Here is a 12,240-nt window from a genome sequence, read left to right as displayed (position 1 = left end):
CAAGTTGGGGCTGTCGTGGTATTCATGAGGATTCCCTGCCTGTGTCTATTGCTTCTTCTACGCCTTCGGAAGTTCCGGAGTATTTGTCTGATTATCAGGATGTCTTCAGTGAGTCTGAGTCCAGTGCACTGCCTCCTCATAGGGACTGTGACTGTGCTATAGATTTGATCCCAGGCAGTAAATTTCCTAAGGGAAGACTGTTTAATCTGTCGGTACCTGAACATACCGCTATGCGTTCATATATCAAGGAGTCTCTGGAAAAAGGACATATTCGTCCGTCTTCTTCCCCTCTTGGTGCGGGATTCTTTTTTGTGGCAAAAAAGGACGGATCTTTGAGACCTTGTATTGATTATCGGCTTTTAAATAAGATCACTGTCAAATTTCAGTATCCTTTACCGCTGTTGTCTGACTTGTTTGCCCGGATTAAGGGTGCCAAGTGGTTCACCAAGATAGACCTTCGTGGTGCGTACAACCTTGTGCGCATTAAGCAAGGTGATGAATGGAAAACCGCATTCAATACGCCCGAAGGTCATTTTGAGTACTTGGTGATGCCTTTTGGGCTCTCCAATGCGCCTTCAGTTTTTCAGTCCTTTATGCATGACATTTTCCGGAAGTATCTGGATAAATTTTTGATTGTTTATCTGGATGATATTTTGTTTTTTTCTGATAATTGGGATTCGCATGTGGAGCAGGTCAGGTTGGTCTTTAAAATTTTGCGTGAAAATTCTTTGTTTGTCAAGGGCTCAAAGTGTCTCTTTGGTGTACAGAAGGTTCCCTTTTTGGGGTTCATTTTTTCCCCTTCTGCTGTGGAGATGGACCCAGTCAAGGTCCGAGCTATTCTTGATTGGACTCAGCCCTCGTCAGTTAAGAGTCTTCAGAAGTTCTTGGGCTTCGCTAACTTCTACCGTCGTTTTATCGCTAATTTTTCTAGCATTGTGAAACCTTTGACGGATATGACCAAGAAGGGCTCCGATGTAGCTAACTGGGCTCCTGCTGCCGTGGAGGCTTTCCAGGAGTTGAAACGCCGGTTTACTTTGGCGCCTGTTTTGTGCCAGCCTGACGTCTCACTTCCCTTTCAGGTTGAGGTGGATGCTTCGGAGATTGGGGCAGGGGCCGTTTTGTCGCAGAGAGGCCCTGGTTGCTCTGTTATGAAACCTTGTGCCTTTTTCTCTAGGAAGTTTTCGCCTGCCGAGCGAAATTATGATGTGGGCAATCGGGAGTTGTTGGCCATGAAATGGGCATTTGAGGAGTGGCGTCATTGGCTCGAGGGTGCTAAGCATCGTGTGGTGGTCTTGACTGATCACAAAAATCTGATGTATCTCGAGTCTGCTAAACGCCTTAATCCGAGACAGGCCCGCTGGTCATTGTTTTTCTCCCGCTTTGATTTTGTTGTCTCGTATTTACCAGGTTCAAAGAATGTGAAGGCCGATGCTCTTTCTAGGAGCTTTGTGCCTGATGCTCCTGGAGTCGCTGATCCTGTTGGTATTCTTAAAGATGGAGTTATCTTGTCAGCTATTTCTCCGGATCTGCGACGTGTGTTGCAGAGATTTCAGGCTGATAGGCCTGAGTCTTGTCCACCTGACAGACTGTTTGTTCCGGATAAGTGGACCAGCAGAGTCATTTCCGAGGTTCATTCCTCGGTGTTGGCAGGTCACCCGGGAATTTTTGGCACCAGAGATCTGGTGGCCAGGTCCTTTTGGTGGCCTTCCTTGTCAAGAGATGTGCGGTCATTTGTGCAGTCCTGTGGGACTTGTGCTCGAGCTAAGCCTTGCTGTTCTCGTGCCAGCGGTTTGCTCTTGCCCTTGCCTGTCCCGAAGAGACCTTGGACACATATCTCCATGGATTTCATTTCTGATCTTCCGCTATCTCAGGGCATGTCCGTTATCTGGGTGATATGTGATCGCTTCTCCAAGATGGTCCATTTGGTTCCTTTGCCTAAGCTGCCTTCCTCTTCCGATCTGGTTCCTGTGTTTTTCCAGAACGTGGTTCGTTTGCACGGCATCCCTGAGAATATTGTGTCAGACAGAGGATCCCAGTTCGTTTCCAGGTTCTGGCGATCCTTTTGTAGTAGGATGGGCATTGATTTGTCGTTTTCGTCTGCTTTCCATCCTCAGACTAATGGACAGACGGAGCGAACCAATCAGACTTTGGAGGCTTATTTGAGGTGTTTTGTCTCTGCTGATCAGGACGATTGGGTGACATTCTTGCCGTTGGCTGAGTTTGCCCTTAATAATCGGGCTAGTTCCGCCACCTTGGTTTCGCCTTTTTTCTGCAACTCTGGTTTCCATCCTCGCTTTTCTTCGGGTCATGTGGAGCCTTCTGACTGTCCTGGGGTGGATTCTGTGGTGGATAGGTTGCAGCAGATCTGGAATCATGTGGTGGACAACTTGAAGTTGTCACAGGAGAAGGCTCAGCGCTTTGCCAACCGCCGCCGCGGTGTGGGTCCCCAACTACGCGTTGGGGATTTGGTGTGGCTTTCTTCCCGCTTTGTTCCTATGAAGGTCTCCTCTCCCAAATTTAAACCTCGTTTTATTGGGCCTTACAAGATATTGGAAATCCTTAATCCTGTATCTTTTCGTCTGGATCTTCCTGTGTCGTTTGCTATTCACAATGTATTTCATAGGTCCTTGTTGCGGCGGTACATTGTGCCTGTAGTTCCTTCTGCTGAGCCTCCTGCTCCGGTGTTGGTTGAGGGCGAGTTGGAGTACGTGGTGGAGAAGATCTTGGATTCTCGCCTCTCCAGGCGGAGGCTTCAGTACCTGGTCAAGTGGAAGGGCTATGGTCAGGAGGATAATTCCTGGGTGGTCGCCTCTGATGTTCATGCGGCCGATTTAGTTCGTGCCTTTCATGCCGCTCATCCTGATCGCCCTGGTGGTCGTGGTGAGGGTTCGGTGACCCCTCACTAAGGGGGGGGTACTGTTGTGAATTTGCTTTTTGCTCCCTCTAGTGGTTACTAGTTTTTTGACTCTGGTTTTTCTGTCTTTCCTTTTATCCGCACCTGGGTCGTTAGTTAGGGGTGTTGCTATATAAGCTCCCTGGACCTTCAGTTCAATGCCTGGCAACGTAGTTATCAGAGCTAGTCTGCTGTGCTCTTGTCTACTGATCCTGGTTCCAGTTATATCAGCTAAGTCTGCCTTTTGCTTTTTGCTATTTGTTTTGGTTTTGTATTTTTGTCCAGCTTGTTCCAAATCTATATCCTGACCTTTGCTGGAAGCTCTAGGGGGCTGGTGTTCTCCCCCCGGACCGTTAGACGGTTCGGGGGTTCTTGAATTTCCAGTGTGGATTTTGATAGGGTTTTTGTTGACCATATAAGTTACCTTTCTTTATTCTGCTATCAGTAAGCGGGCCTCTCTGTGCTAAACCTGGTTCATTTCTGTGTTTGTCATTTCCTCTTACCTCACCGTCATTATTTGTGGGGGGCTTCTATCCAGCTTTGGGGTCCCCTTCTCTGGAGGCAAGAAAGGTCTTTGTTTTCCTCTACTAGGGGTAGCTAGATTCTCCGGCTGGCGCGTGTCATCTAGAATCAACGTAGGAATGATCCCCGGCTACTTCTAGTGTTGGCGTTAGGAGTAGATATATGGTCAACCCAGTTACCACTGCCCTATGAGCTGGATTTTTGTATTCTGCAGACTTCCACGTTCCTCTGAGACCCTCGCCATTGGGGTCATAACACATATCCCTGTTAAAAAAAAAGAAAAGTTATATACTCACCCTCCGTCGTCCAGCGAAGCTGTCCCGATGCGCGAGCCGCTGCCGCCAGCTTCCGTTCCCAGAGATGCATTGCGAAATTACCCAGATGACTTAGCGGTCTCACGAGACTTGCATAATAATTTGGAACATAGTGTATATATATATATATATACATATATATATATATATAAAAAATTGTCTAAGGGTTTTTCTGTCTGTCTGTCTGTCCTGGAAATCCCGCGTCTCTGATTGGTCGAGGCCGCCAGGCCTCGACCAATCAGCGACAGGCACAGCATGGCGACGATGATGTCATAAAGGTTGCCTCGACCAATCAGCGACGGGCACAGTCTGCCGCGAATTCGCCTCGACCAATCAGCGACGGGCACAGTATCGACGTAGATGTCATAATGGTTGCCATGGCGACGATGATGTCATAAAGGTTGCCTCGACCAATCAGCGACGGGCACAGTCTGCCGCGAATTCTGGAATCATCATTGTCCATATACTACGGGGACATGCATATTCTAGAATACCCGATGCGTTAGAATCGGGCCACAATCTAATATATATATATATATTCAGAAAATGTTCATAAGAAGTAATGAGGGCACTCACCGCACTGTAGTAAAAAATGGTTCCTTTATTGAAGATAGTACATCCAGATAACGATCATGGCCGGGGGAGAGGCAGCTCGTGCGAGCAGGGGTGGACTACGGCCGTTTCACGCTATCCTGCGCTTCTACGGGTCAAATTGTAGCAAGCACCTGACAACGGATATAGTGTGCCGGCCAGACACACCCCGTCGATCAGTGCCTCCCACAACCAATGAGATACAAACAACAATTTAAAAGCGATTAAAAACATGGAAAGAGTACAGCTGACACATAAAGCAGATTATCCTGAATGGGAAAAATAACGAACAATGTAATAATATCGTAAGACTGTATCCACTACACCGAAAACAAGGGAGACATACAATAACCGGCAGGGTATCAGAAAGCCGCATTCACGGACTCAGGCAAGAGAATCAAATACACCGCTAGGAGAGCGGTCATGCGCATTTGACTGCACCAATGGGTGTTCCTACGCCCCCTACAGGAATATCGACATATCCACCCTGTCGTTGAAACCAAGTGGACCCATAGCATTGCTGCGCAAGATCCACCTGGCCTCACACCTCAGTAGAAGATTGTCCAAGTCACCACCTTGTGCCGGCAGGGTCACCCTCTCAACACCCGCAAAGGTAAGGCAGTCCGTAAGACCTCCGTGTGCCTCTCTCACATGTGCAATGAAACGCGGTACTCCCTTGCCTGTCACCACCGTTCTACAATGTTCTTTGAAGCGGATATATAGCGGACGAATAGTCTTACCAACATAAAACCGCTTACACGGACAGAACATAACATTGACAACGTGATCAGTTTTGCAGGTTATGAAGTCGTTAACTACATGTGAAACGGCTCCTATAAGAAGGAGACGATCTGTCAAATGCTGTGGACAAACTGAACAATGGCCACATTTGAAATTCCCTTTAAGGGACGTGCTTTGTAGCCAATTTGTCTTAGGTTTTGTCACCCGATTCCTGACTAGCCTGTCCCGTAATCTAGCACTCCTCCTATTAGCTATTAAGGGGCCTCTCATCGCTACCTCAGTCAATTCTTTGTCCCTTTCTAAGAGGTGCCAATTCTTTTTGATAGCTAATCTAATCTGTTGGTCCATACTACCATATTTAAAGCAGAAATTAAACCTTTTTAAATTTCCTTGTTCCTGGCCAGAGTTTATTTTAGTCAGTGGGGTCATCCTTTCACTTTTGACCCTATCCAAGGCCGATGACAACAATCCCTCCGGATAGCCTCTATCTATAAACCTCCCTTTCATTTCAGTAGCCTGGCGAAGAAACCCTTTCTCAGTGTTATTAACCCTACTGGTTCTCAAAAACTGGCTGTAAGGTACAGCCCGTTTAGTGTGTGGCGGGTGATAACTCTTAAAGTGCATGAGTGTATTGGCTGCAATCGGTTTTCTAAAAAGAGAGGTGCATATCCTACCTTCTTTGATCTCTACTAACACGTCTAGAAATTCAAGTCGGGAGCCCCCGAACGACGAAGTAAAGGTCATATTCATATCGTTAATCTGATTGAGATGTCCCACAAATGCCTGGAAAGTTTGCTCAGTCCCGTCCCAGACCAATACTATGTCATCCACATACCTGCGAAAAAACTTAATATGTTGCAGAAAACCATTACTTTCAGAATAGACATATTTCTCCTCAAAAAAACCTAGGAACAAGTTCGCAAAAGTACACGCTGCCGGGGTCCCCATCGCAGTACCCTCCTTTTGTAAGTACCAATCATCCAGAAATGTAAAAACGTTATGGGTCAAAACGAATTCTAAACCCTCACATACAAAATTGGTGAAATTGTCACTCTTATCAGTAGTACTCAGAATAGTTCTAATTGTCTCTACCCCCATGGACTGGGGAATCCTAGTGTAAAGGCTTTCCACATCGATGGACGCCAGCGAAAAACCCTCCTGCCAAATGAAGCCTTGTATGCTTTTTAAGAAAGAATTGGTATCTTTTAGGTATGAAGGAATACTTTGGAGCATGGGGCGTAGCAACCAATCGATGTACTGGGACAGGGGCTCAGTGAGCGACCCTATCCCTGACACGATGGGGCGACCAGGGGGACAAGTAGCAGATTTATGCACCTTAGGGATGTGGTACCAATGAGGCCTCGTGGGGAACCCCGGCAGCAGCCTCTCGGCTTTCTTCTGCGAAATTGTCCCTAGTTCAACGTGTCTCCTGAGCAGGGACCTCAACTGACCCTTATACTTCTGTAACGGGTTACCAGGGAGTAGTTTATAAACAGTCACATCTGATAGTTGTCTTTTGGCCTCACTGATATAATTTTCTTTAGAGAGTAAGACAATCTTGCCTCCCTTATCAGCTGCCCTAACTACAGTATCTTCCCAAGACCTGATCTCTTGCAGCGCTTTTTCTTCTTTTTTCGTGATGTTACTGGTAGCTTTATGGTATAACAACGCCTCAACGTCCTTTAAGACCTGTACCTCAAACAGATCGATCAAATTCCCAGGGGACACAACGGGCATAAATCTTGAAGGGACGCCCCCTCTAAAAGGTGCTCCCCTCATGACCTCACCGCTGTGGTCACTGCTAGGTTCTCCTACTAATCCTAGCAACAGCTCTGCATCCTCTCTCACATCAGCCAAAGCTCCTGTCCCTGCCATAAACCCCAGTGGGCCAATCCTGCACGGAATATCCCCTTCCAGGGTATCGCCAGAAAAGCCTTTATTAACAAAATTTTTAAAAAGGTGGATTTTTCTAACAGATTTAAATAAATCAATCTTAAATTCCGTGAGGTCGAATTCCTCTGGAATACTATAATTCAATCCCTTGGACAACAACAATAGATGATCGGGCGTCAGAACATGGCTAGTCAGATTAATAACCGCTTCTTCTGGTACAGCGGTTAATACTTCCGTGTCCAAGCAACGTGTCTCCGTTTCCGTTGCTTTCTTTGTTCTCCTCCATTGTCTTTTTCTTCCGCCCCTCCGGGTTTTAACCCTAAAGGGGTCGACATACTTGTAGCTTCCGTGTCAATCGTTGGGAAAATTTCAAGGGAACCAGTCAGAGCGCTTGCACCGTCGCTGAGGCTAGATTCAGACTCAGTGGTGAGATAGTCCCTATTACGGTTCCTGTTGTTCGGACCTGATTTCCTTTTCCAATACGTCATATTTCTATTTCTGCCATTATTTCCATTAGCAACATTCCATGAAAAAATTCTGCCAGTGTCAAAATCGGCCTTGTCACGTATGTATTTATCTCTCTTTCTCTGTTTGATATTAGCCTGAATGGGTATGAGTCTGCTTTCCAATTTCTTCTGGCAGATCCCCCACTGGCTTTCCGTAAATCTTGTTTTCAGTTCTTCTTGTGTTTTAATAAGATCAGTACTTACGGTCTCATAATTTTTTAAGTTGGTTTTTAAGACCAGCGATAATAGTTCTTGAGAACATTTCAGCATAATATTTTCCCATTCAGTACGAAATCCCACGTCATCATTGTGCTGGGAAATCTGTTTCCAGACCCTCAGTCCCCGCGGGACTCTCCCACTATCACAGTAGGACTTAAGAGATTTGTTGGTCCAAAACAATTTTACTTCTCTTTCTGCTAAATTAGTCATTTTGTACTCTAACGCCTTTGTGCTTAAAGAACGTATCTCATCCACCTGCTCGCACTCTTTAAAGTAATTGTCCACATCCACCCGGCCAGCCTGTAATCCTGCTCTGGGTACAGCAGCTGTGAGTTCCATCTGTTCCATATTTAAATAACTTCGCCGTAAAGTGCAAAAAATCCAACTCCTCAGGGTGTGCTCAGCTCAAGAAAGTCCAAAACCTAAATGTCCAAAAAGTACAACAAAGCGGCACTACCCATGTATAAGTGACATCGCACAATGCTTACTGCGGGAACAACAGAAGGTTTTTATGCTGCGAAAAACCATATAAGTACGTGGTGCTCCTTCAAGGAAAAAAGTCTTTAGAATTCAGAAAATGTTCATAAGAAGTAATGAGGGCACTCACCGCACTGTAGTAAAAAATGGTTCCTTTATTGAAGATAGTACATCCAGATAACGATCATGGCCGGGGGAGAGGCAGCTCGTGCGAGCAGGGGTGGACTACGGCCGTTTCACGCTATCCTGCGCTTCTACGGGTCAAATTGTAGCAAGCACCTGACAACGGATATAGTGTGCCGGCCAGACACACCCCGTCGATCAGTGCCTCCCACAACCAATGAGATACAAACAACAATTTAAAAGCGATTAAAAACATGGAAAGAGTACAGCTGACACATAAAGCAGATTATCCTGAATGGGAAAAATAACGAACAATGTAATAATATCGTAAGACTGTATCCACTACACCGAAAACAAGGGAGACATACAATAACCGGCAGGGTATCAGAAAGCCGCATTCACGGACTCAGGCAAGAGAATCAAATACACCGCTAGGAGAGCGGTCATGCGCATTTGACTGCACCAATGGGTGTTCCTACGCCCCCTACAGGAATATCGACATATCCACCCTGTCGTTGAAACCAAGTGGACCCATAGCATTGCTGCGCAAGATCCACCTGGCCTCACACCTCAGTAGAAGATTGTCCAAGTCACCACCTTGTGCCGGCAGGGTCACCCTCTCAACACCCGCAAAGGTAAGGCAGTCCGTAAGACCTCCGTGTGCCTCTCTCACATGTGCAATGAAACGCGGTACTCCCTTGCCTGTCACCACCGTTCTACAATGTTCTTTGAAGCGGATATATAGCGGACGAATAGTCTTACCAACATAAAACCGCTTACACGGACAGAACATAACATAGACAACGTGATCAGTTTTGCAGGTTATGAAGTCGTTAACTACATGTGAAACGGCTCCTATACGAAGGAGACGATCTGTCAAATGCTGTGGACAAACTGAACAATGGCCACATTTGAAATTCCCTTTAAGGGACGTGCTTTGTAGCCAATTTGTCTTAGGTTTTGTCACCCGATTCCTGACTAGCCTGTCCCGTAATCTAGCACTCCTCCTATTAGCTATTAAGGGGCCTCTCATCGCTACCTCAGTCAATTCTTTGTCCCTTTCTAACTCATGCACTTTAAGAGTTATCACCCGCCACACACTAAACGGGCTGTACCTTACAGCCAGTTTTTGAGAACCAGTAGGGTTAATAACACTGAGAAAGGGTTTCTTCGCCAGGCTACTGAAATGAAAGGGAGGTTTATAGATAGAGGCTATCCGGAGGGATTGTTGTCATCGGCCTTGGATAGGGTCAAAAGTGAAAGGATGACCCCACTGACTAAAATAAACTCTGGCCAGGAACAAGGAAATTTAAAAAGGTTTAATTTCTGCTTTAAATATGGTAGTATGGACCAACAGATTAGATTAGCTATCAAAAAGAATTGGCACCTCTTAGAAAGGGACAAAGAATTGACTGAGGTAGCGATGAGAGGCCCCTTAATAGCTAATAGGAGGAGTGCTAGATTACGGGACAGGCTAGTCAGGAATCGGGTGACAAAACCTAAGACAAATTGGCTACAAAGCACGTCCCTTAAAGGGAATTTCAAATGTGGCCATTGTTCAGTTTGTCCACAGCATTTGACAGATCGTCTCCTTCGTATAGGAGCCGTTTCACATGTAGTTAACGACTTCATAACCTGCAAAACTGATCACGTTGTCTATGTTATGTTCTGTCCGTGTAAGCGGTTTTATGTTGGTAAGACTATTCGTCCGCTATATATCCGCTTCAAAGAACATTGTAGAACGGTGGTGACAGGCAAGGGAGTACCGCGTTTCATTGCACATGTGAGAGAGGCACACGGAGGTCTTACGGACTGCCTTACCTTTGCGGGTGTTGAGAGGGTGACCCTGCCGGCACAAGGTGGTGACTTGGACAATCTTCTACTGAGGTGTGAGGCCAGGTGGATCTTGCGCAGCAATGCTATGGGTCCACTTGGTTTCAACGACAGGGTGGATATGTCGATATTCCTGTAGGGGGCGTAGGAACACCCATTGGTGCAGTCAAATGCGCATGACCGCTCTCCTAGCGGTGTATTTGATTCTCTTGCCTGAGTCCGTGAATGCGGCTTTCTGATACCCTGCCGGTTATTGTATGTCTCCCTTGTTTTCGGTGTAGTGGATACAGTCTTACGATATTATTACATTGTTCGTTATTTTTCCCATTCAGGATAATCTGCTTTATGTGTCAGCTGTACTCTTTCCATGTTTTTAATCGCTTTTAAATTGTTGTTTGTATCTCATTGGTTGTGGGAGGCACTGATCGACGGGGTGTGTCTGGCCGGCACACTATATCCGTTGTCAGGTGCTTGCTACAATTTGACCCGTAGAAGCGCAGGATAGCGTGAAACGGCCGTAGTCCACCCCTGCTCGCACGAGCTGCCTCTCCCCCGGCCATGATCGTTATCTGGATGTACTATCTTCAATAAAGGAACCATTTTTTACTACAGTGCGGTGAGTGCCCTCATTACTTCTTATGAACATTTTCTGAATTCTAAAGACTTTTTTCCTTGAAGGAGCACCACGTACTTATATGGTTTTTCGCAGCATAAAAACCTTCTGTTGTTCCCGCAGTAAGCATTGTGCGATGTCACTTATACATGGGTAGTGCCGCTTTGTTGTACTTTTTGGACATATATATATATATATATATATATATATATATATATATATATATATATACCTATACTATGTGTAGACATTTATTTTAGTTATTCTATTGCAACCTGTCAGTGTGATTTTACTGTAAGCGCACAGGAATTGCTGGCTTTTCTATCTATCTATCTATCTATCTATCTATCTATCTATGTATCTATCTATCTATCTATCTATCTATCTATCTATCTATCTATCTGTCACATATATATATATGTGTAACAATCCAGAAAAATTGGAGGCAGCACACCGTTTGTAGTGAAGAGGAGCTATTTATTCAGCCCACAAAGCGACGTTTCGGTCCCGACAGGAATGTTGTAGCTTATCAGTCATTATATGAATATATTGTAGCGCTGAGGTTTCGTTCCTTTGTAACATGCTTATGATAGACTTATGACTATGGTGTTTTATATTAAACACAAGATGAAAATTGAATTATAATCGTGCTAGAACACTGTTGTACATTTATTTTTCTGTTGATACATATTTTTTCAAAAAAAGCGCTGTGACTTAGTAGTGCTGAGGGTTCGTTCCTTTGTAATATGCTGTTTACTTGGATCTTTTTACCTTTACCTAAGGCCGGTTTCACACGTCAGTGGCTCCGGTACGTGTAGTTACAGTTTTCTCACGTTCCGGAGACACTGACACATGTAGACCCATTCAAATGAATGGGTCTATGCACATGCCTGCGTGTTTTCACGGACCGTGTGTCCGTGTGCAAAACACGGAGACATGTCCGCTTTTCTCCAGCAGCACGGTCCGCAAAGCGTCCCGCACACGTGCACACGGAGAACATTGTGCACTCTCCTCCGAGTGCACGTACCGCCGCAGGAGAAACAGCGCTACAGTTAAGCGCTGTCCCCTGCGTGTGGTGCTGAAGGCGGCATTCATCTCTTCTCCCCTGCAGGAGAGAAGAGATGAAAAATCAAGTTTTTTTTGTTGTTGTTAAAAATAAAGTTTGGGGTCACCTCTCGCTTCCCACCCCCCATAGGGGTGGAGCCACATATTCATCACTGTAATGAGCGGTACCACGTGACTGCTCACACAGGACAGGCTGCCGGCGCTGAGAGGAGGCATCGCGGGAGATGGGTGAGTATTTCTCTGCAAGTGGGCGGGTGCATGGGGGTGGGGAGGGGTTGGACGCAGGAGGTGACCCCAAACTTTATTTTTAACAAAATAAAAGTTGATCTTTCATCCCTTCTCTCCTGCTGCTTTCAGCCGAGCAGGACAGAAGGGATGAATGCCAACTTCAGCACCACACGCTGGGGACAGCGCTTACTGTCTCTCCTGCACGGTCTGTGTGGTCCTCAG

The sequence above is a fragment of the Ranitomeya variabilis genome, chromosome 7 (assembly GCF_051348905.1).
Source record: "Ranitomeya variabilis isolate aRanVar5 chromosome 7, aRanVar5.hap1, whole genome shotgun sequence".
Taxonomy (NCBI): Eukaryota; Metazoa; Chordata; class Amphibia; order Anura; family Dendrobatidae; genus Ranitomeya; species Ranitomeya variabilis.
Note: the sequence above shows the minus strand (reverse complement) of the source record.